This window comes from Falco biarmicus, chromosome 4 (assembly GCF_023638135.1).
Source record: "Falco biarmicus isolate bFalBia1 chromosome 4, bFalBia1.pri, whole genome shotgun sequence".
Taxonomy (NCBI): domain Eukaryota; kingdom Metazoa; phylum Chordata; class Aves; order Falconiformes; family Falconidae; genus Falco; species Falco biarmicus.
Window position 1 is genome coordinate 27,489,311 of NC_079291.1, and position 25,360 is coordinate 27,514,670.

Sequence of the window (25,360 nt, forward strand, 5' to 3'; positions counted from 1 at the left end):
TGACTGTGCAGCAAGCTTGGCTGAAGTTCGGTGAGTCTCAGGACCAGTGGGAGTTAAGTTTGTGTTCTGGTATGCTCTTGGATTCCTTCATTTGGAAGGAAGCTGTGGGGTGGTCTTTGATTAGAAAACAATAGAAGTTCCTTAAGCCAAACAGATTTGGAGGTGGAGGTACAATTAGAAACAGAAACAGTCCCCTTTGTGATGAAATGAGTTAAGAGAGAAAAATGAAATGTCAGGGGAAGGGAAAATGAGGAAAGTCAGAGACTCATCATAAAGTTAGAAAAAGGTAAGCATTTTGAGCAAGAAAAATAAAGGTAACATCAGCAGAGGGTAGGAAAGAGGACTGGATAGAAATAGAAAAATTTCCCTGACACATCAACAAATTAGTTCTGCTGTCATTTCTTGCAGCTGTGAAGAAGGAAGGGTGATAAGATAATACACATGCACGGAAAATGTATTTTTTTAACATAAAAGTTGGATTTTCAGTCTACTAGGAATGAGTACAGAGTTGTTTTGGTGTTTGGCGTGGGGTTTTTTTACTCTTTTCAAATGTTTTTGTTTGAAGTTAAAATAGGAAGACCTATGTTTATTCTATACTTGACCAATCTTTGATGGGAATTTCATCAGGTGAAGAACAGAAAATCGTACAAGGAGCTTAAAACATAAATAACTGCAATGGAAGGTGAAATGTGTTTACAGTAAATTTACAGGTGTTAGGACTATTCTGTCTTTATTCTGCAGCAGCTGCTGTGATATATAATGTGTCTAAGCAATGGTTAATCCAATTGAAACAACTAATGTAGTAAGTATTTACTTTGCACTTAATTGATAGTAACCCTTATAAATTACCATAAATTGCTAATTAACATTCTCAGATTTTCATTTAATGGATAAAAATGTAACCTTCAAGAGGAGCCTTCTTTTGAGAGCTGAAAAGACCTTCCTTCTTTTAAGATCAACAGCCGAACACCTTTAGGGAACAGAGTAGGAATAAAACAGTACACCTTTAGGGAACAGAGTGGGGATAACACATGGAATGTGATTGCTTATTGTGACCCAGCACCATTTTTTCCTGGCATTTAAAAGCCAGTCTTTTGGCATATCAATATGCAGGTAAAGTCTTCCTTTTGTTTTGTTCACCATCTACTGTTTCAACATCTAGTGAAATACAGCTGCCGTACTTTAGTGGTTTAGATAGTTAGTATTGTAATCACTGTTAAATTGATATTTGTAGAAAGAAATCAAAATTGGAGGCCAGCCTACAGAGCCAAACATCTCCAGACAGAACCCCAGAAGGCATGGTAATAGTTCAGTTCATCTCTTAGAGTTAATAAAGGGAAGTAACCGATGAATTTGCAGACTTTTCAGCTTATTTAAGACTGTGATAAAGGGTGAGGCTTTCAGGATTTTGAACAGGACATCTTGTTAGAGGAAACAGAGTTCATGGCATTTAGAGTGAAAATCAGTGTTTCTCCTGTGATTGTGCTCTCCTGCACAGAATACAGGACAGCCCCATGTGATGTTTTTTGTGCCAAAGCTATGCCTAAATGCCTCGCAGACCTGAAGTGCAAGTAGATGAACAGGTAGAGAAATAAAGTGATATGGGAAAGAGAGTAATTGCATTTGGTGTTTCTTGACAAATTCTTCTTGAACTTGGGTTCTGTATAACGTGAAAAATGTAGGTATGGGTTGACAGCTTACAGATGCTGTGGAATAGCTCAGAATTCCCTGTGGCAGAAGGAGAGTGTGGTGGAGCAGGAAAGAGGCACCAATGTACAATGAATGGTTAGATTTGAGAAGGATATAGTATATAAAGTTCCTTAGGTTAAAAGCCTTAGTATAAAAGGTTGCGGTGGGAGCACTATTTATTACTTTTGTGATAGAGTTTTTGTGGCAAACTCAAGATGCTTTGAAGGGTTAGGGTAAATCTGATATAGTCTGATAAGTACTGGAAAATTTTGTAAAGACGAACTGTCCCTAAATCATCTTACTGGTGTTTACACTGTCTCTCCTTCAGTTAAATTCCCTTCCAAAGAAGTTGCACAGAAGGTAGTATAAGGCGCAATGCCTTCCTATCCTGTTATCTGTCAATAACAAGTGTTATTGACAGATAACAAATGTTATTGTTATCTGTCAATAACATCAATGTCATTTATTTCTTCCCACCGCAAGCCATCCCACTCACCTATGTATTATTTTTTTTTCCTGCCTGCATCCAATTATTCACTAATTTAAAATGACTGCACCTAAGCCTTTTTTGCTGGGAGTTTTGTCTGAATTATGGATGAAGAGCATTACAGCTGGACCCAAAACTCTGAATTAAAACATGACAGGAGAGCCAGGCTCTGAAATTACATCCTAAAAAATGCATTAATTAAATGTATTTGTGTAATAATAAGTTGTAAAGTACACAGGCATGCTTCCTAAGTGGCCACCTGTCCTTGGAAGTGATATTGATGAGGCTGTGCAATCACAGTCATTTCAACCGCAAGTTACGTGCCTGAGTGCAGGGGGGCCGTCTCTAGTCTTTACTGATGATTCAGCGGGAGGATGTTGAGGATGTAGTTGCACAGGACTGCAGGCAAGTGTGATGGGACAGGAGGTCTCTTCCTGTTGCTGTGTCAGTGGATAACACAGTTCTTGACATCTACTTGTCAGGCACTTCTGTGAGTATCAGCTTTAGAAACCTAAAAGTGTCCTTTGCGTACCTTTCAGTGGTTAGTGAGTATCTAGTGGCTACCTTTTGTGTTACTATCACAAATTTTAAACAAACACATTTGAGAATTTCAAAACAAATTTTGAAACTGATTTGAAACTAAACACCCAGGATTAGTATTTCACTAAATTTGTACATTTTTCTTGAAAAGTAGACCTAATTAAAATGAAAAAGGTGGCACTCACTCTTCAGTTTAAATTCCTCAGTTTAGTTTAAAAGTAAATAAAGAAGGTTTTTCAAATATGAACTGCTTAAAGTTTAAGGGAAACAGGCAGAACTGGCCACATTACTAGCTGAGCATTTTGAGCTACTGTAAGATAAATAAGTTTTTGATAGGAGTCTACTGTAGAGTCAGAGATTGTTTTTATTATTATTTTATTGTAGTCATTTGACTTCAGTTCAATGCTTAGGTTTGAAAGAAGTAGAATGGTTTATTTTCTATTTCAGTGTATGAATAAAAATGAGGTATGAGATGATGAGAAGTACTATTCATAAAGTGTGGAAGGGCTTGGTGATGAGAAACGATCAATATTATCTCTAGCTACTGAGTTAAACCACGTGTGTCCCGTAAATCAGTTCACTTCTGAATGCAAAATGTGGTCAGATAAGCTTATTTATGTCTCTGTAGCATATAAGATTGCTTTATTTAGTAGAGGATAAAGACAAAACTAGGGGTTAGAGCATGGAACAGAGGGAAGTACGATATAATGTGGATTGGAGCGGTAGCTGGACAACATATGTAACCCAGCTAGAAAATTGGATAAGGTCAGCAAGGAATAACTGAAGTGCTTTGTTGACTAATGTACAAGAACCTTGGCAGCAAAACAGAACTAAAATGATTGTTATTGCTATGCAAATAGATTTTTACAGCTTTACCAGAATTATAGTGAAGTGGCAGGCAAGGATTGAATAGAAATATTACAAGGCATGCACTGATCAGGAATAGGAGGAATAAAAAAATACAGGTTAATGTGAAATAACTTTTTGTGTTTATGATGAACTACAAACAAAACCAGCTGAATTGGGCTCATGTTTTGGGGCATGAGAGGAAAAAAATGCTATCTAAATGCTAAAATCCAGGTAATACCTGACTGGTAGATGGCAGATAATTTTTTAACATACAGCCTCTGAACAAATCAGAAGTCGTGGTATTTCCAGTGTTGTTCTGGTAGACAGTAAAACATCTTCTGTTAGATTTGGGGGCCAAAAACGACTGTGGGTAGAATGATCAGAAGTTGACTTTTGGTCTTCACTCACTTTGCATATCAAAAGAAGGGCAACAGAGCTGGTGAAGGGTCTAGAGAGCAAGCCTTGGGGGGGTGGCTGGGGGAACTGGGGCTGTTCAGCCTAGAGAAAAGGAGGGGGGGGGGGGGGGGGGGGGGGGGGGGGGCGCAGGGACGGGACGACACACACAACCTTATCACTCTACCTGAAAGGAGGCTGTGGGCAAGTGGGGGTCAATCTCTTCTCCCAAGCAACAGGTGATAGGACAAGGGGAAATGGCCTCAAGTTGTGTTTTAGATTGGGTATTAGGGAAAAAGAATTTCTTCACTGAAAGGGCTGTCAAGCACTGGAACAGCCTGCCCAAGGACATGGTTGAGTCACCATCCTTGGAGGTATTTTAAAGACGTGTAGATGTGGCACTTAGGAGCAGGTTTCGTAGTGGACTTGGCAGTCCTGGGTTAATGGTTGGACTCAGTGATCTTAAAGGTCTTTTCCAACCTGAACAATTCCATGATTCTGTGACCTGTGAACTACGAGATGAACTGAGAGTCTGTGATGTGTGTTCTTTACTTCAGTTCTGGGGTTTGTTTTACAAATCTTAAGTAATTGTATTTCAAAGGGGGAAAACCTCAAGAAATTGAGAGCAGAAGGCCCATCTGTGTAGGAGCTTACGCATTAAATGAAGAGAAGGCAGATTTCCACACATTTTGTCTTAAAGAACTTCTGTCTGGAACTGATTTGTAGGCAAAAGGTGAACAATAGAGAAGAAAGACTTCAAATATAACTGTGTGAACGCGGAAAGGGAATTAAGAGTAAGTACGAAGCGTGTAAGGAGGAGGGCAGGGCAAGGGAAGAGGACTGATCAGCAAAAATATTCTTTTGAAAGTCAAAATGTGCAAGTGAGTGAGAGTGCTGCTCTGTGAGCTCCGCATGTAGCAATGGGTACTGTAGTTACCTGGAAAATGCAGAAAGGTGAAGTGGAGAAATTGAGCCACGAGGACAGCATGGTTATTGAAGATCAGCATCTTACTGCAGTCCATGGCAAAACAATACCCCTCTTAAGTTTTTGGGAAAGAGGACACCGTAGAAGTTGGGGAAAAGCACACTGGCTAATGGGAGGGAGCACGTGGAAGTGAAAATCAATGTTGTTAGCAGCCGGTGACAGCTACACGCTGGACAACAAGCCTGCTAACCCTCCTGTTAGCATCCTATTTTCGATGTAAAAGCAGGGTCAAGGAGACTCAGTTTCCAGCTGTCACAGCTCGGGCTCACAATCACGTGTGTATGAGGGCGTCTGTACTCCCTTGGCGATACAGCAGCGGCAGGAGCGAAGGTGATCCCCTGCTGAGGGAAGGGCGCACAGCCAGCGGTAGGGGCCCTTCAGTGTCACTGTAGAAGGTTTTGACGCCGCCCCTGGCACGCCACATGCAACTCTTGATAACCCATCACCAAAAACCATGAACCTGAACCTGAACCAGACTCGAAAAATGCCTGCTAAGATGAGCCGGGGGCTCAACAGCCGGTTTTATGAGAAAGGGCTAAAAGAGTGTGTCTTGTTTAGTCTAATGAAATGAAAGTAAAATAAATATATAAAGGGGGTAAACACTAGGGTTGGATAAAATAAAAAATAATCTTGATTTAAGGTCTGCTCAAATAAAATCAAGTTACAAATTAGAAGTCTGTTGTTATCCATTGGAGGAATGAGCCTTCTGGGAGACTGTAGTTGGGGAAGAAGAAGCATAAGTGATATTAAAATGGATGCTAGGAAGTCTATAAAAAATATTTAATGACATGTTTCCAGTGGCAGCACTGGATTGAATTTGATGAGACAGGACAATCCTACCTGTCCTAGATTTTAATGAAAGTCGTTCATTGCTTTTAAAAATGTGAAATGGTAGTTGTGTGCATTTTAATTTGATTCCTATTGCCATCTGAAAGTGGTTTGATTTTAAAAAAAAGGAAAACCACCAAAAACTGATCATGTGAATAAGAGGCATCATTCACCAGTTTCTAGAAAAATAAAAAGATGTCTAAAATTAATAATCTGACTAAAAGCATGTTTAGAGAGAGATGTCTGGGAGGGTAAATGTGTCATATCATTTAAGAACAACAACAAAACTGATTTCTGGGTTGAGCTGTTCATGACAATCTACTGAGAAAAAGAACCTTTCTTTTAGAAGTAGATCTTTTCTTTTTTGGATCATCAGTTTAGGTGCTTCTGTGACCTTGGTAAAACCAGCTTGACTGTAAAGAACAGAACTCAGGCATATGGTTTTCAAGTTGTAATTCTAATCATTAAACATAAACAGTGCAGGTGTTTGTTTGTTTTTGAAACCTGTTTAATCTGCAATAACAAATAGTCTAGAAGCAAAATTGCTTTTACAATCATCAGGTTATTTTTCTTCTGCATGTTTTTAATAGCCAGTTTAATGTGACCTGATGTGATTTGCATCTGTTGTGGAGAGACCATGTATTTCATTTTAATGACTGTATTGGTTAATTTGACAATTGATAGATTAAATCTTGTTAAGTAATGTAGGATGAGAATAGGCCTAATTTGAATGTTGATACCATCATTCCTTTTTCAGTACTGGAAGAATAAGTTGATTATTGCCACAAGTACTGTTGCAGGATTTTTCCCCCCAAATCTGGTAGACCTACTGGTGATTTCTAAAGAATACAGCAAAAGCTAGATTTAATAGAGCAAAAGCATATGTCCTAACTTTTTACATCAACACATATATGATTCATAGATTCAAATACTAGGTGTTGTTTTTTAAATATTCAGTGAACTAACAATGTAAAAGTGTATGCATTTTTTTTTTTATTAATTTACCTGCATTTTTTTTAACTGCTGGTATGTGCATTGTAAGACATACACTGTTTTTTTCATGGAAAATAAGAATCTTCACACTTGCAGAGCTCAAGTTCACTTGTTACTTAACTAAATTTACTAATCCAGGTGAGCGGCCACTACAGGGAATGCGTGCTGTTCAGTGGAACTTCAAACATTTCTGCCTCTGAACTACAAAAAGTGCAAACAAAATTTTCAGATCAGATCTCCTGTTTGACCTCCAGACAAACCAGCCACTGTGTTTCATGCAAATTTTAGGTAAGAAATTCAGACAATCCATCATACGGGACAGTCTACAGATACATTAATCTGATTAGTCTGTATGAGTATCCTGAAAGGGTTGTACTCGGAATGAAGTGGAGATGCATCTTTGCTGTAGACAGATGCAGATTTTTATCTGCTCTCTTGTGTTCCTGTATTAAGCAGCTTCCACACCAAATGCCCAGTTTGTGGTTATGGAGTGGGTTATAAGCCTGTAGTCATGACTGATATTTTATTGCTATTTCTTATTTATGTTGCCCTTTTGTCAGGTACTGTAGGGATACAGCGCAAAAAGAGGGAATGCATTTTCCTCAAAGAAGACAGGACATGGTTATAAAGCCATTGGGGAGGATAAGAGAGACAATGAAAGAAATCTTGATATATTTTTTATTTATTTATTTTATTTCTAACGAGTCAAATATAATGTTTCCTTGCCATGCTGGTCCCAGAGCCACCTGTCTGTCTGACATCTCTGGTTTCTGGTTGTACTGCAGACTGTTGGGCTTAGTCCTTCTGGCTAAACTCCCTCAAAGTCACTCGTAAAGTTCCTTGTCTTTTCTCCTTTCTCCTCTTCTTCCCAGCCTCCCCTGCCAGCATGGACTTTTTTTCCAACTTTGAAGCCAACTTGATTAGGTGTCCCCTGGGATGTTTTTATCCTGATTGACCTGAGTGTGTCTGCAGCATGACCTGCAGTGCTCCTGAGCCTGACAACATGACACAAGGGTGTCTGCAACAATTCTGCACGCAGCTGGCATGGGGAGAGCGCTGCTTGTACTCTTGGGTTTCACTTCTCCTGTGGTTATAGGTTGCAGGCTGGGAATCATCAGTACAGGAAAGCCCCTAACTGCCGGAGATACACAGAATGTTCAGAATTCAAAGTACTTTCAGAGTATTGCTATGCCCTTGACAATTGGTGACCATTTGTAATTATAGCATAATATAGTTATTCCGCTAGTCGTCTTTATCATTCTGTAGTATGGGAAGTAGTAAAGTCTGCTGTGGTTCATTTTTCAGCCAGAAAAGCCACCTCTGTAAGCATACTACGGAGCAAAAAAAGCTACTGTTGTGGTACAAGCAAATAGACTGTGTTTATTCTCCCTGCCCCCTGCCTCCCTAGAGTTTTACTAATAGCTTACTTAAAAGCAGGTGCTTGATTTAATCCTGTCAGTGCTGTTTTGCATCTCTGTGCAGAAGAAGGATGGCCCAAGATAAATCAATAACAGAGAAAGGGCTGATGTTACTTTAGGGATAAGGCCCAGTTACAGGAAATGGGATAATACGGATCATCACTAGCAACTTCAGTTTATCAGGGATGCCTGTCAAGGAACCTTTGTCCCACATTGCTAAGCCAATTTATTAGCTCATTGATCCGTGCCTATGTATCTCTGCATACTTTGTTTCCCTCATCTTTTTGGCTGTACAGCTCTGCACTTAATCTAGAAGCCAAGTGTATGATGGCTTTGTTATCATTTATGGTGTCACAGCACCTATGAGTGCGATATGTTTAGGTTGTTTTCTTCCCTGCCTCTCCCCCTGTACCCCACTCTGTTTTGAAAAGAGCAATTCCAGGGGTGGGGTGTGCTCCCCGTTTTGGCGAAGGCTCTGTTTTCACTCTAACACAAGATGCCTTCTGAGAGGTTTCCAAAGACTGGCCAAGGACTCTTGCCTTCCTTATATTGTTTCTGCAGATTGTTGACTTGCATCATTCAGTACTTCTTGGCAGTCAATTCGTGCATTCATCTCCATTGACAGTCACTAGGAAAAACTGAGGGAAGGAGATCTTCAGGGCTTAGGTAGGGTGCATGTGTCTGTATGTGTTCTTCCCTTTCCCCCTCCTTGTACTGTGGTGTACAGGTCAATACTGTACTAATCAGTATCTGCCTCAGTCTGCTCCGTCCGGTTGTTTCTCCTGATAATGCCAAGCCAGAGGTTGGAGATATCTTCCAAGTGTTAAAGCATCATCTAGCTTCAGGACTGACTGGGAGCATGGGTGGCTCTCCTGCTCTTGGTGAAAGAGCAAGCTGGAGACGGGAACCCCAGTTACCCTGGCTGCTTGTCAGGCCAGGAAGGACCAACGTGGGGAACTCAGGAAGGCAGCTGGAGGGACAACCATTCTGTTGCAAGCCTGGGCAGAATACAGCTTTCATTGCAGTGATGTTCTGTTTACCTTTGGGATGTGGTTGTCCTACAAAGGTGCAGGCCTTTGCCATGGCTTGGCTGGAGGGCTGAGGTACAGACACAGTGGATCCTGCCTGAAGCAACCTTTTGACCAAAAGGTTTGGGCAGAGAAAATAAGTTATGAACTACAGGAACAGGTCACTAGTGAGTAGGGGAAGGCCACCGTTGGGAGCAATGGGAAGAATTACATGGGTTGCTACTTTCCTTACGATTTGGTTTTATACTCTCTTTATTTCTGTTTCTGAGCTAGGAATCCAGGAAAATAGTGAGTTGAAACATGGGAAATGTCATGGCCCGTGCAGCTGGGCAGTGTGCCGAGGTGGCCAAGAAGGCCAACAGCATCCTGGCTTGTGTCAGAAACAGCATGGCCAGCAGGGCCAGGGGAGTGATCATCATCAGTACTTGGCACTGATGGGGCCATGCCTCAGATCCTGTGTTCAGTTTGGGGCCCCTCACTGCAGGAGGGGTGCTGAGGGGCTGGAGTGTGTCCAGGGACAAGCGATGGAGCTGGGAAGGGCCTGGGGCATAAGGCTGATGGGGAGCAACTGAGGGAACTGTGGGTGTTTGTCTGGAGAAAAGGAGGCTCAAGGGGTCCTGATCACTCCCTACAGCTGCCTGACAGGGGCTGTAGGCAGGTGGGGGTTGGTCTCCCAGATAACAAGTGACAGGACAAGAGGAAACAGCCTTAAGTTGCACCAGGGGAGGTTTAGATTGCATAGTAAGAAAAAATTTCTTCACTGAAAGGGTGGTGAAACATTGGAACAGGCTGCCCAGGGGCAAGGTGGAATCACCATCCTTGAAGCTATTAAAAAAAGTGCGTGGATGTGGTGCTTAGCGACACGGTTTAGTGATGGACTTGGCAGTCCTGGATTAACAATTGGACCTGATGATCCCAAAGGTCTTTTCCAACCTAAATGACTCCATGAGTCTATGAAACCAACTAATTGAATATTTGGAATGGAAGAGGAGAAAGTGAGTGCTGGGTGGTACGTCAGGAATATCCTCTCAGATCATTTACTTCGGTTTGAATCACTAGAGATTTTCAGAGTGAAAGCAAAGGTTCAGTATTAATTAGCTACTAGTTGCACTGCTTTTAAAGAACAGGCAGTTGGATAAGCGAAGCAGGCAGTACATCAGCCTTCTCAGAGATGGGCTGTTCACAACAGCCGTTGGCAGTGCTTGCAGGATGCCCATTGAGAGGAAAGCGGTATGGAAAAGTAAGTATCTGAGGGCAAAAATACATTATTTACTCAAACGGTATGAGATACCATTAAAAATAAATGGAAGGTTAATATGGAAAAACATGAATCTTGTAGCAAATCTGGCTGTAGTGTTGGGGACTCTTATTGCTTTCACACTTCCACAGGTATGCAGTCTGCTTTGCCAGCCCTAGGAGAGCCTGCACAGCACTGTCTTCCAGCATAGGTTTCTGTTGTCTGCTTATTGCCTCCCAAATTCTTTATTTATATACATTTTTTTTTCCTAACCTTCCATGTCTTCAGAAACAGCTGAATTCCTTGAAGGGTAGTGGTTTGTCCCTCAAGTCTAAGAGGGTCTTTTGAGGAACATGGAGTCTTCTGTCCCCCACACTAGAATCTCTGGACCTTAACACCAGTGTTGGTGTAAGAGCAGCAACAGAACACAACTAGAATTACTGTGCCCCCTTCACATTGATGTGTAGATAAAGAAACTGTGCTTTGTCAGCTCAAAAATCTTAGAAAAAATGGCATATCTTCCTAAAGCAAAGGGAGATCTTGCTCTTGGGCATTTCAGCTCAGCAGGAGGAGGAATCTTGGTTCAGTGTCATATCGTGCAATATACAGATACTGCTCAAGTTCTGGTCGCAGACACTGGTGATGATGGAGTGTGCTGAAGATATGGCACAAGATAATTTGTATAGGTTTCAAGATGAGTTACTGATTTCTAGATGTTAAGAGAAGATGTGGCTTGAAGTTGAACTTTATATGATGCAAGTGAAAGAAAACCCTCAACTCTGTTTCTCACCTCAATTTAATTTTTGCGGAGATGCTTTTTTGTGAGTACAAACCGAGAAGTTTGGGGGATGACAGCCCTATGCAACTACATCAGACATCCTAATATTGACTAATAACAGCAATCTGTCATGCAAACATATCAAAATAATTGGTTGTGCTTCATTGGTAATGTTGATCAGACTGCATGGCAGTACCTTCTGTCACCAAAATGATTTACAGTAAGTGTGCAGATGTTATTTACAGTGACCTACTAATTCTTTTTGAATGAAGGACTCTGTTTCTTCTTGTGCATGATAATCTTGGCTCCTTTCAAAATGAGCTCTGTTCAGTCTTGGCCAAATTATATGGAAAAAATAAGTAGTTAATTAAAGTGTCTGGTACCATAGCACTTCTTGAAGTTCAATATTAGTTAAATTTTAGCTGAGCTTGCTACAAATGAATGAGAATGCTCCTGTTGTCAAAAGAGAGATGTGTTGTAGTCTTTTGCAAAACATGCTGAACACAAAGTTTTTCCTTAATGGTGTATTCTTACCTAAGTCTGGGGTAGTTCTCTTCTACTTCCATTCTAACAATCCAGCTAAATCCTTTACTTGCTTAATCGTAATTTGAATGAATTGGTCACAGCGGTTTTAGTTTTTTTTCCAGTGAATCCATTTAAAACAGTGTATTTTACACTCCACTAGACTGCATTCAGATACCAATGGTAGTGTTGGCCCATCACATTCAAAAAACTGTCTGGTTGAAAGCTGCGGTTTTGAATTTCATTTGCATTACGTACACAAAAAAAATTGGAAAGAGTTAAAGTATCTAGGGAAAAAAAATACTGACTTCACATGAAGTATCTAGAAGTGTAACAGTGGTTCTTCAAGTTTACAGGAAGAAAGTATTAAGTAACTACTTTCACTTAGTAGTAATAATATAATTTGATTGGAAAACCAGCTTTTGCTTTAAATCTCTTGCAAAACCATTTCCACTGTGGGTCTTCAATGTGATTCATTCAGATGAAAAAATAAGCGAGTTACATACTTCCTCTGTTGTGGTATTTTTATTTTTACATGATGCAGCATGTAATTCTAGAGTGCTTATTTTTTGAATTTCCAAAGGAAGCAAAAGCTTCTATAATGGCTAAAATGGGAATGCGGAATAGATGACGATTGCTACCTTTTTATGCTAACTTCTTTTTTTCCTGTAAAAGTCAAGGTAAAGAAATGAAATATTTAAAGAATTTTAATATAGAAAAAGCACAGATGTTCATGCATGGCTATGTTTTCAAAAATTATGGAGGAGATGTAAGCGTTTCCCTGAAGCAGTTGCTCATCTGATTAGGATGATGGCTACTTTGCATGACTGTATCATGACGGTTCTTGTCGCCATATAGCCTATCTCTTCGATGCTTAATCACTTATTTTCACAGTACATGCTAGAACTATTAATTTATTGCAGACTTGCAGGACCAAGGTGGAGAGAGGCCAAAATCAAAGCCAAACACCCAGAGAAGCAAGGAGCCATTTAGTGCCTGAACATGACCATGGGGCTGCGCACTGACAGCTTGCCCAGACCCCGCAAGTTTCCCGTGGCAGCATCAGTGGCTGAACCCTTCGCTGATGAACATTGGTTGTCTCGGTGCTTTGTTTGCAACACAATTTCCTTCTGAATCTTCTGGATGTGGATTATAAAAGCAAAGGCTGCAATGAATAGTAAAAGTAGGGCATTGTCTGCAGATGCCACGGGCAGACAACTAGCAATTAGGCAGGAATGGAATGAAAGGTGTTAGGGGAGTTTTTGCTTGTTTAAGGGAAAACTGTTAAGTGTCTGAATGTACTGAATCTGTTGCTGTTTAGAATATGATCTGCAGCTTGAAAAGCAAAGCTTCACGACACAAGTAATTTGTGTGGTCCAGTTCAGGCACAGGGCTGCCATCCTGTTATGCAAGGAAAAGCACAATGAGCTCCTGCAAAAAGGAGAGCAGCTCCAATGCCGTCTGTCAGTGGAGAAAGACTGCTCTGTATATACCACCGGTATTGCTTGCCTATTGGCTTCACCTTTATGCTTTCTCTGGATGCAAGGGGTTTTGAAACACGCATTTGAAGGAAGGTTAGAAAGAGAGAGGGAGTGTAACTGGGCATCGCATGGGCTGGGGGAATATTTTTATGTGACACCCATGTGCAAGGAGGGATGGAACAACGTAAAGGCTTTGGTACGTACCAGGTGAAACATAGTGGGATCAGTTGTGGTGTGGTACAGTTTTCTGCTGGAAAGAAGCAAAACCTCTGAGGCTTGAATTTCTTTTTTTTTTTTTTAATCTTTTAATTAAACTGAACACAATACTTGAGAGTGTACTGGAGGAAAACTTCCTCTTTAGAAAGATCGACAAGCTAAACCTGAAAAGATTAATTTAATCTCCATGTTTTATCATCTAGTTAGTGTATTGCCTTCTCACAGCAAATCCAGCCCTTGAAAATGTTTAGAAGTGTTTTGGAAAATGTTTGGAAAGTGTTTTCTTTGCAACTGTCCCCACCTTCAAAAATCTTTGACGGATCTAACAGAATGGGTTAAAGGGCAGTCACTATTGTTCATCATTGCTTGAAACTGCTTTGCAGGGAGAGGATTTTGAGTGGGGAAAATCTGGCATTGATTTGCTCATAGGCCTGTTCTGTGCCTGCTGAGTGCAGACATAACCTGCCTCGCTGTGCACTAGGCCACTGGGAAAGCCTGTGCAGCTCTGCAGTAGCTAGCTGGCCTTCCAGGGGCAATGGCAGCGTTTAGATCTGTTTAGACTGTACAGTCCACCAGAGAAGACAAAGCCTTTCAGACAGAGCCTAGGCTGAGCTCCTTTGCTCACTAAAGCCTCCCTAGGTCCACTCCAGTTTGCAGTCACACCATTGACTACAGTAGAGACATAACCATTTTCTGCAAACCCCAGCCGGAGACGAGCCCAGGAGAGTATGGATCTGCGTATCTGCTATCTCCATGTGGATCTGCTTCAGACTTACAGCTCAGGCAAGGTTTAGTCAAAATAATCAATATGTTTGGAGACTTGCATGAGCTAAAAATATTTAAAATTGCCCCTTCAAAATGTGCACATATAGCCCTGCTGAGCTTCTGATGTCTCTCCTCACAGCTTTTTGAAGCTGTAAGGTTTTTTTTTAGATCTCTGATCAAAATGCACAAGCAGGTCATGATATCTTTTTTTTCTTGTCTTTCTAACAGCAGTAGTTTATAGAGGATGGGCAGAATGAAGGAAAGCAGAAAAGGAAAAGCTCCCAGATGTGATCATGTGTTAGAATAGGGCATTACGGAAATTTTACATTGTGCCTTTCTGTCCTGAGTACTGGTATCAATAGATGTTAGGTCAGGTTCACAGCAGTCACGATAGCCTGTATAACTGATGGGGAGCTCGGAGCACAGCAGGACGGTCCTGACCCTTATGCTTTGTCTAGGCAGCAGTCAAGGAGATGGCTTGTCTTGCATCCTTGCACGTTCCAGACAGTCTGTTAGGCCAGGCCACCCTCACGTGTGCACCCAGCTCCTTTTGACACTTGCATTTGTATTTTAGTGCAATATGTAACTGCTTTTTTGCTGCATTCAGTTCCTGGAAACAAGTTACAGCTCTTTGCACAAATGGCAGTGGTTGCACTTGGAATTATAAATGTGCCCTGCCTGTTCCATTGCCCTTTGCTAACAACAGATGCCCGAGGCCAAATTCTGCTCACAGTCATGTTGGGGAAGATCATGGGATCCGATCTTTCACATAGATGTCTGTTCAGGTAGTTTGCTTAAGGCATACACTATGGCATTAATAGAGATCAGACTGGGACCCCTGGTTTCTGGAGATGGACATATATCCTTTAAAATATAACCTATCTAGTGGAGTGTGACTGGTCACAGCTTGCAGGATGGTTAGTGGAGGGGGTTCTGAACAGACCCTGTTAGAACGAGGTGATGACTGTGTAGTACCTTTTGTAATGCCTGTACTTATTTTGTTGTGTTAGCTTGTCTTTGCCAGGGACCATAGCTACCTGTAAGGAGAGCTGGGAGTGACACCGGTAGATTTCAGAAATCACTGTCGCTACATAAAGCAAACGAATATCCTAATAGGAGAGATCTGGTGTGTACCGAAACAAAATCTCATATTGCAGAGCTCTGTGTTACTTGCAGAGTTATTGCTGTTAGTTGGCTACATATCTTCTGTTTGCTGTAAAGTTTGTCACCTATTCAAAGCTTGAAACATTTCACATGTGCAATGGAAATATTTTCAGCACAGTAAGCTGGATATTCTGATATGTAGCTCCGTAGTCCCCTAAGTAGTTGTTTATATATTGTGTGGTAAAGAGTGATGGGTAGAAGGACGTACAGCCCTGCTGCAAGATGTTCTCTGTGTCTAAACCTGCAACCTCTGCCTATAGAAAAACCTGGCTTTGAAGTACACATGGAAGGTAAAACTGGTTTCCAGCTTACCAAGTAATGAAGTGCTCTCAGACCTAAAGACTGAATGTTTGTTCAGCAACCTCACATTTCAATTCAGAGTAACTGAAGCCCTCAAATCAAAAACACAGCAGCTGTGTGAATGTGATGCGCGACCTTTTATTATTCAAGAATCTACCTCAGTTATGCGAAAATATAGCAAATATCCTGAATTTCACTTGGAAATGTGTTTGTACTCAGTGGAACACTTGCTAGTGATGAAGTCAGAACTGCTCTGCTGGGCAGTGGTTTAATTTTCCTGAGCTTTCCCTTATGTCTGTCAAAATGTCAGCATGTCAGTTACTTGTGATCATTGGTCCCAGATGGTTTGGTGATCTTTGATGGAAAAGGATTGTAAAGCTAGGTGGTGGTTGTTGATGCCGCTGCTACTGTTATTAGTATTATCACCATTACTATTATTTATTTTCATTGCTATTAATGTTGCAATATCACTTACTGAAATACAGAACAATTTTATTTTATTTTGAATGTGGGAAACCTGTTTCTACCGGTTTGCATGACAATTAGTCAATTGCAAAACCTATTCAGTGTTTAGAATTCTTGGACCCATAAAGTTCAGTTCAGTACAGAACACTGTAGCTAAATAAATAGCAATGTACCCTTTAACTCTGGCACCCTTTACAGCATTGGTGCTTCTCACGTGAAAATCTGTTGAAGCATGGGATAGGAACTTCCCTCCCATTACTTCCCAAAGGCAAGATCTCTTTCATGTGTTAATTTTCTGCAAATATTAACTTCATTCTGCGTTATTTTTTCCTGTATCCTATCAATAGATCAGCAGGATGTAGGCCTGGTGTAACAGTGCTGGAGATACCCAGTTTGCAGCGACGTAAACTTGCTGCCTTTCTCAGGCACCAGCACATGCTGGAAATGTTGGATGATCTGCCTAGAGAAAGCAAAGGAGATATCCATAAATGTAAAATAGTCAAAATTAGGGGAAATATGACTGGAAATCAGGGTGCAAAACTGAAGGAGGAAGAAGGGCCAAACATATAATTTAATATGTTGAAGACAGAACTGGGCTAAGGATACGTACAGTCCAGCATTCTCCTTTTGATCTAATGATTAAATGATCCTGAAACAAGTTATCCTAGGCAATTAACAAACTCCCCCTACAGAAAGTTTCTTCTATTCCTTGTGACATACAGTTCTTATGCTGAGGCTGAGAAGTTTTATAAACTGTCAGACAGAGCAAGTAACATAGAAAAAAAAGTAAATACTATTATCTAGTCTATAACCTGGCCAAGTCAGAACTTAATACACAAATTAAAGGCAGCCAGCGCTTCCTAAAGAAGACTAACAAGCTGTGGGAAGTAATCAGTGACTTTCCTGAAGGATCAGTCTTGGGTCTAATTTTGCTATTTTCATTAATACTCTAGTTCCAAAAAGAACAATGAGCTACTGAAATGTGCTGATAGCACAAATTTTAGTGTGTTATCCACAACAGCAGGATATTTCTCTTTTCAATTTGTCTTTAGAAAGTCAAAATCTTTGAATCCCTTTGTACTCATTTTGTACGTGTAGGCAAAGTTGTGTGAGAAAGTAGCTTTTTTTTGTGAGCATAGCACACATTTGGAGCCTGGTATCAATTAATTCTGCCCAGTGGTCGATATCAGAGATGTAGCTCCACTCTCATGATCCACATTCTTTTCAGATCTATTACAGATCTCTGAAACTAAGGACATACTGGTAGATACTAGCTAAGGAACAAGAATTTTCTCACATAAAGCCTGTCTGAATGCAAGAGAGAGAGACTAACTGTACTGGTTATATATATATTTAAATAATCTGAATAATTACAAATGTCTTGCAGGGAATTTTATGTCCAGGTTAACATCTCTTCTACTATGTTCTATGCATTTTTTCCAGTCACAAATCTCTTGGGTCCCTAGGCTACTGGCAAAGGATCGTATTAAGATAATGTTTAGCATAGCTAAAATTTGTCAGCTCAGACCCTTGAAAACACCCCAGTACAGCCTTGCTGTTTGCTCCTTGTTTTTCTTACCTTGAGACGATCTTGAGAATTGGCCATCAGTCTGGAAACTGAAGTAAATTCAAATATAGTGTCTGTCGTCCTATATGATAAAAAGCAAAGACTGTTAACCTGAAGCCCTTTTAATTTAAAAACAAAAACAAACAAAAAAAAACCCCACCAAAAACCAAACCCTGTTTGGTTACTGTGCATGAAGCGATGTGGGGTTTGAAATGCAGCCAGCCTCTTGCTCCCTCCCACCTCATCAAAGCTACCTCAAAAAGCTGAATTGCAAGGAACACTGCTGCCCTATTTCTGCATCTTTGTGGGGCATAGGATTTGGGGCAGCTTTTCTGTTTCCTGCTTTGTTTCAGGAGAAGGCTTGACTCTTACTTGCATTGCCATTGGTGTGAGTGAGAAAGATACTATTAATTTTAATATGTGATTTACTGTAGTTACAGCATTTTAGAAATGATACAGTTCTAAGTTTTGGTTCAAAGTGCATCCAAGCCAACAAAAAAGATTCGCATTGATGTGACTGGGTAGTGGCTCGTGCTGTCAGCAGTCAGTGGCATGTGCTTCCCTTCTGCCAGAGGCTGGTGCTCTTCCAAGCACTCTGATTTCCCTTACGCAAGCAACCTCATATCTTTGTACATAAGTGCATGCAGATAGTGTAGCAATTCCTCTTTCCAAGTTACTTCCCAAGAAAAGCAAGGTACCGTAATCAGTTCTATCAATAGGTTAGGATCCAAAGGGCCTCATCAGCTTGGTAGACAAAAACTTTTCACAGCACTGATTACAGAGGGAGCCTGATTATCAATTAAACTCTGCTCTCTGAACCTTTGTTTTTCCGAAAAGGAAGAGCACATAAGGGAAATTTCAGAGAACATCCAAAAATATCAGGTGGCTGTCACTGCTGCACTGTGCTCAGTTTTAATCATCAGATTGGAGGAATAGCATGTCTGAGTTGCACAGGGATGTACAAATGGAGATGTACTATTTAAATGTCAGGAATAGGTATGGGGAGATATGGCTTGTATATGAGACTGTAGCTTCTGATGGACCTTTCTACCTCAGTTTTCTCATGCAGTACTCTTACCTTTCCGCTTGGTTATTTCAGTTTTAAAAGGCATTAGTGCCCTTCTGATGAAGGTGGTGCAATGGCTTGTATTTCACTGCACTTTCTGACCTGGGGATAAGCATTTATTTAAGATATTCGCTTTCATTCACCAAACTTAATAAATCACAAGAATTTGCTCCAGTACAGGTAAATACTGGGAGTTTATCCATCAAATGGAATATTAACTATGTCGTTTGGGTTTTGGTTGGTTGTTGGTTTTTTAAAAAAAAATTGTAAGGGTTTTTTGCTTTAGTTTGGTTCCTTAGATTTAGAAACCTTTGGGTTTCTGCTTTTCAGTTTGTTACAGGTGATGAAGAAGGCTTGTTGGCTTTCTTTGGTATTGGTTCAGTACCAACTAAACAGACTCATATTTTGTTCATTTTAAGTCATTGCCATAATTTCATGAATAGCAGACTTTTCTTTTGAAAGAGGGCAACCTAATTAATGCAGAACAACTCTTTCATTGCTTCTATCTCAACATCAAATGTATGGCATGAAAAAAAGCTATCCTCCACCAGAAGCCACATGCTGCCTCATTAAAAACAAAAACAGGAAATATTTTATTTACTTTGAAAAAGACTGTATCAAAATAGAAATAGGGGAAGGGAGGAGAGGCTGCAGCTGTTGCAGTCAAAGTTTCAGCTATAGACTTTTTTTTTTAATGCTTGTCAAATTTGACAAGTTCATGTAGCTTTTGGTTTGCAGAGGTTTGCATATGTTTACATATATTTACTGCTTTTGTTTCATGCCACCAGGTAGTACTTGCTTAATAAATCAAGTGGTGTTTAATACAAGGTTAGAAGTGATGGTCAAACCCAAACATTCTTGGTTTGCTTTTCAGTAATGGGACTTTTCACTTCAGTGTGGATTTCAGTTATTTGGCTGCCAGTGCATATGCTTCAACATGATTAATAAATTCTCTTAGTTAATCTGAATGGCAGTGCCACTTAATGTGCAATTGGATGAGTCAAAACATCATCCGCCCCAGAACTGAGGGCCAAGCAATCTGTACAGTATGGGCTTTGCACTGATGCCAAGCAGTCAGCCAAATTTGAGTCCAAAAACTGAAAGAAAATGTATTTCACTTAATTATGTATTTTTGGCTATTTAAATATCCAAAATAATTTTCACCAATTACATGTATTTATTTTGTTCTCTACTACAAAATATCAAAACGCAATTCATACAATTAAGCTGATCAAAAGAGAAGCCATTCCAATACTTGTTCAACAGTATTTGAAACTCCCAAAAGAAATCAGTGAGCTTAACTACTTTGCCTTCCATAGTTGCATCCTTTTCCCAAAATGCAAATGGATTCATTTCACTAATTTCCTGATGGCTTGTAATTCATAAGAGATAAACAAGATCTGTGGTTTCGGTGCTATCTTGCTACATTGGTCTCCAGTACCTTATGGCCTGTAGGAAACCTATGTCATTTTTATGTCTGTCAGTATCTCAAGGTAGATGTTCTTCTGTCTTTCTCCAATCCTGTCTCTTTCAATGTGTTCAGAAATCTCTTGTGACATTCTAGCCTGCTCCATCTTTATCTCATGCTAGACTTGGTTTCCATCCTAGGAGAGGTTTTTTGGATCAGCCGTGAAACACTGGGCCAACAATGAAGATGACCACTGGGTGATTGCCGTCTCTGCAAGAAATGTTCCCAAACTCTTTTTTTCTCTTTGTGATACTGATTGAACGCTCTGGTCTCACAACACTACCCGGCTATTATAGACAAGGTGGTAGAATATAATGTCTGTCATCTGTTAAACCTATTTTATTATGCGTCTGTGTGTTAATCTTCTTTCTTAGGCCTGGTCCAAGACCTGCAGTTGGGCCCTGCAGACCCTTTCTGTTCATCGATGCCTGGTCTAGACCAGAGCTTTGCTTGGATCCATGTGTGCTTTTTCCTACAGCTGTTTCTCAGTGTCAGCTGCCTGGAGTTCTAATCAGAGTCTCAACACTTGTCTGCATGTTTGGTTGTGAAAATGTTTGGGGGTTCAAACCATTCAGGTGACTGCAGCTAGTGTATGAAGAATGTAGAGGATTGGGGTTATTCTCCAAGCAGGTGTCAGAGGGGCAAAATGAGTGAAATTCCCTGGGGTCAGAAACTTACATTAAAAGGAAGAAAGAACTAGGAACCTTCTACCTCATTCCTGCTAATTGGCCTTTTCAGGCTCTCTGAGGTGGAAATACTGCATGCTGATATAGTGCAAGTAAGGGAGCTGTATGCTCGTGAAGTGTAGCGCATGTGATGCGTGAGAAGCGGCTCAGGGAAAGTGGTTTGTTCAGCCTCCAGAAGACAAGGTGAACAGAAGATCACACTGCTGCCTCCAACTTCCTAACAGGAGGGCAGAGAGGAGGCAGAACCAGACTCTTCTTTAACATAAGCAGGGACAGGAAAAGAAGCAATAACCACAAGCTGCAATACATGAGATCCCAGTTTGACACTGGGAAAGAAAATTTCACAGGGGTGGTCCAACACTAGCAGAAGTTGCCCAGAGAAGTTGTGGAGTCTCCATCCTGGGACGTGCTCAACCTAGACTGGAAAGGGCCTTGAGCAACATGAGCAAATCTAACGTACTTTTAGCGAGAGGCTGGAGCAGATGACTCAGAAAAGTCCTTTCCAACTGAAATTGTTCTGTCAATCTATAGCTCTTAGTGGGTCTGTGAGGTGTTGGCCTTGGCTGTGTGCATTGCTGTGCGGGCAGGTGAGGTCTAGGGGAAGAAGAGTTTTCAGAAATACCATTTAATTTATATAGGTACTTTAAACTTTGTGCTGTGGTTTTGAGAGGCTCTATAAGCTGTCTGCCACCTTCTCTTTTAGCTTGAGGATACGTGGCTTTCCTGTGTCTGCCATTAACACTGTACATAAGTGCATCGGTGCTGAGGTTGATACCCCAAAACTGAGCCTCAGTGCAACAGAAATTGTTAGAAGACTGAACTGGGTGTGTCACTGGTGCACTCAGCAAGCACAGCCAGATGCAGGCTTCAAAAGACAGACTCAAATGGCTTGCTTGACGAAAGTCTTGGAGATGGGAGTACAAATTAGGATATTTTATGTATTCTGTCCTAATTATATTCTTATGCTCAGAAAGATTAGAGAAAGAACAAACGTGACTTTCTTTTAATAAGCGATGAACAAGGACATGGGGGAATGGACACCTACACACTGCTTTCTTCAAACACACAACAAGCTGTGATGCATAATATTTCTAAAAATGGGAGAAATGCTGAGATGTTCAGATTGACATTTCAGTGTCTGTCTGAAATATAGGGTTCAATAATCCTATTATGTGTGTCTGGCACACTCCTCCTCCTTTAGCAATATGCCTCCCATAACTGCTATAATAAGACAGAACAGCTAAAGCCAAATTCTGTGTGCCTCATCCTATCATTCAGCAAAGTTATATCGTCATGAGATGCAGTCTGTTGTTTTCTTTCCTGCTGTGTGGTATTGATTTTTCTAACCTTTCCTAATGTTAAATTTGTTTGGCTTTTTAACTTCCTTACCAAAGGTTAATGTTATTAAAGTTGAGCAGGTATCTATAAAACTACAAGCATTATTGCCTATCTTGCAATTGTTATAGTGTCCTTTCATTAAACCCTGGCTGCATCAGAAAGCTCTGTCATGAAGATTTTTGTCATTCGGGAGTAATATGGTGAAAGTTGACAAGAACTGCATTTGAGTTGTCATCCAGTTCTGTGGTATAATGTATTGGATTTGATACATCAGGAGCAACAGATTCATCTAAAATATGCTTGCCATCAGTTAACATGAACTGTACAGACATTAATTCCAGTGAGGCTGTAAAGAGGGTGCAGGAAGATGCTGGTGCTGCTGCCGGTCCTTTCCCTAGTACAGTCTGACCACGCCAGTTTCTTTGCCATTATCGCAAAACGAGGAGTTCTAAAATCCCCGCCAATCCAGAACTGCTTATCTGCTTGATGTGGAAAGAGAATGAGAATGAGAAATCACGGTTTAATGTGAAGGAAGTGATGGCCTTAATGGTGGCACTCTGTCAGCATTCTTCAGTACGCTCGACAGTGGTACTTGTATAAAGTATCCAAGGTGCCGGCAGTGAGTAAACAGTTAACCCAGGTTTCATGTTTAGTGACTGCTGCCACAGTACTCCTTGATGTCAGTATTGCAGGTACAGTGGGCTGCCTTTAATGAGTGGTGACATCCCATTTACACATTTAGATTGCATTTCTGTGACGTGTATTTGAGGTCTTTCATTATAAATATGTGCAAAAGACAGTAGCAGGGCTGAACATAAGGTGTCTGTGTGTGGCGTATCATGGCTGGCTTCTGGAGCTGCGGTAAATGACCATTGATGCTTATACTGACATTATCTTGCCTTGGTAGTACCCTGTAGTTGCTCTGAAATACTTTTCTTATCAAAGAGTGTCCTGAGAAGCTATGCAAAGACTAACCTCAAGTGCAACAGTTTTAATAGTAGAAAGCATAAAAGAATAAATAATAAAATAATTTAAGCTATTGTAGATCATCACTTATAAAAACCCCACAGATAATTTGGTCTTCCCTGGGTGGAAAGCAGAATTGCAGCCTTCCTGCAGCTGCCAAAACCCGACTGTCTAAGGAGGAGATCAGGCTTGTTAGTGACTGCAGGTAGGAGTCTATCAAAGTGCTGGGGGAGAGTGGATGTTAAATCTTTTATTTATAAATTGGTACCAGTAAAGCACTTCCTTCTGCCAGTGCTGTGAAGCCAAGGAATGGCCCTGGCAAAAGATAAAAGACCTTCCTTCTCTACTGCTAATTAAAGAGGTGGTGTCTGAGGTTCTGTCTGTTCTCCCATGCTTAGCGGTAGCTGTCCCTGCCACTGCTTTAGTCTTCATCTGTCACGTTCTTGTGCTGTTCAAAGGCTGATTGTGGAAGGCTGGGGAGGTTCTGTCTGTTCACAGTTTTCCACAGCTGGGTCTCTGTTGCCACTGTCAATGCTGGTAACAAGTCTGTCTGAGAGCACCCTATTCTTAGTGAATGAGACATCTTCTCATTTAGAGTGGCTTTGATTAACAAATTGCCTTCAGTAGCTTTCAGATTCAACTGTGAGCTTCCTGGGTGGGCCTGAACATCCCTGCATCTTTCCTGGGCTTCCTCTGTGTCTCTGGTTGGCGTTGCACAACCCATGGTCATTACAGACTCCAGATGGCTTGTGTCCCTTCTCCCTTTGCCAGTTTTCTCTTTCGGCCTTGCTGGGTAACAAGTGGAGACATGGCAGCTCTTCAAATTGTTTGACGCTCAGCACTGAGGCCAGGCTCCAGCCACATTTGTCCCTAGCCCCTTTGTGGTGACAGAAGCATCACTTCTGCAAGGGAGGGCTTCAATTACATGTGCTGTTGCAGCTGTGCGATGTTCCACCTTGGCAGGTCTGTTACTACTACTTGAAAAGGTATTTAGAGCAATATAAGGTATTGGAACCTGTTTTTAACCAGGTTTCATTTCAGAAGTTTTTGAGGAGGGAGGAGAAGAAGTATATTAAAAAGCACGTCGTTAGCTCCTACCTTATCTCTTCCACATCATCCAAATCCCCTGCTGCGTGATGGTTTGGTTTGGTTTTGTGTGCATTCTGGCTGTGTGGGGAAGCATTTCCGTAATAGTGTCTGTCTTCCTATTGGAGGCTCGTTATTTTGTAGTGTGCAATCCCCTAAACTCCATCCATGCACTGATCTGGGAAATTTTGCTTTCTGTACCTTTATTTTTACCACTAAGCTAGAGGCAACTCTTAACATTTTGGTGGGTTTTTTTCTGCTGTAACAAAATAATGTACTTTATACACACAGGCACACATACAAAGGTTCTGTAGTCCGAATGCTTTTGTCTTATCAGTTGTTACTGTGTATAGCAGAAACAGAATCTGTAAGATAAAGACAAAGCTTGGAGGCTTTTAAGGGGACCTTGAAGTGGTAGGAGAGAGAACTTCTAAATCCAGTATGTATGGTTCTTATTTTAATTTATGGTGCTGTATTGGGTATTTTTTATCCTTGAAACCTCTTTGAATAGCGACTTTATGTGGTAGATATACTCTGCTTTTCCTTACTCAGCTTGTTATCAGAGGCTTAGGAATTGCTTTAGCTCTCAACTAAGAAATCTGAACTCCTGCTCTTCTCGGCTTTAATGTGCTCTCCTCCATATTACCTCACCGCAAGGAGATTGGTGTTGGAATCACTGCAAATTAACTACTACCACTGCACTGGGTCCAGGAACCTTGAAGGCTTTTGTATGCTTGCATTTATACACATTTGAATGAATGTAGCAGCGAATATATGTAACTGTAGCACCAGAGAGAACAGTCACTCTCCTGGAACCTGGCACTAGAAGTTAGTGGTCCCCCAGGGCTCACTGCACCAGAACTTGTCCATCCAGCAGAGCACCACAGAGCATGCTTGCCCAAGCTCACAAATGTACTCGATGAATTTTGAGTATCTGCTGCTGTGCCTGTCAAGCCACTGTTCTGTAATAATTTACTCAGCTGGGACCCGTGGTCTTTAGGGTCTGTAGGGGTAATAGTCTTTTCCTTCATTTTGCATCTCCTTG

General features: G+C 40.9%; 1 protein-coding gene across 6 annotated transcripts in view; it reads left to right on the forward strand.

Annotated features, from left to right (window-relative positions):
* Positions 1 to 25,360, forward strand: part of TPK1 (thiamin pyrophosphokinase 1) — a 313,220-nt gene that overhangs the window by 159,813 nt on the left and 128,047 nt on the right. The window lies entirely within an intron of this gene.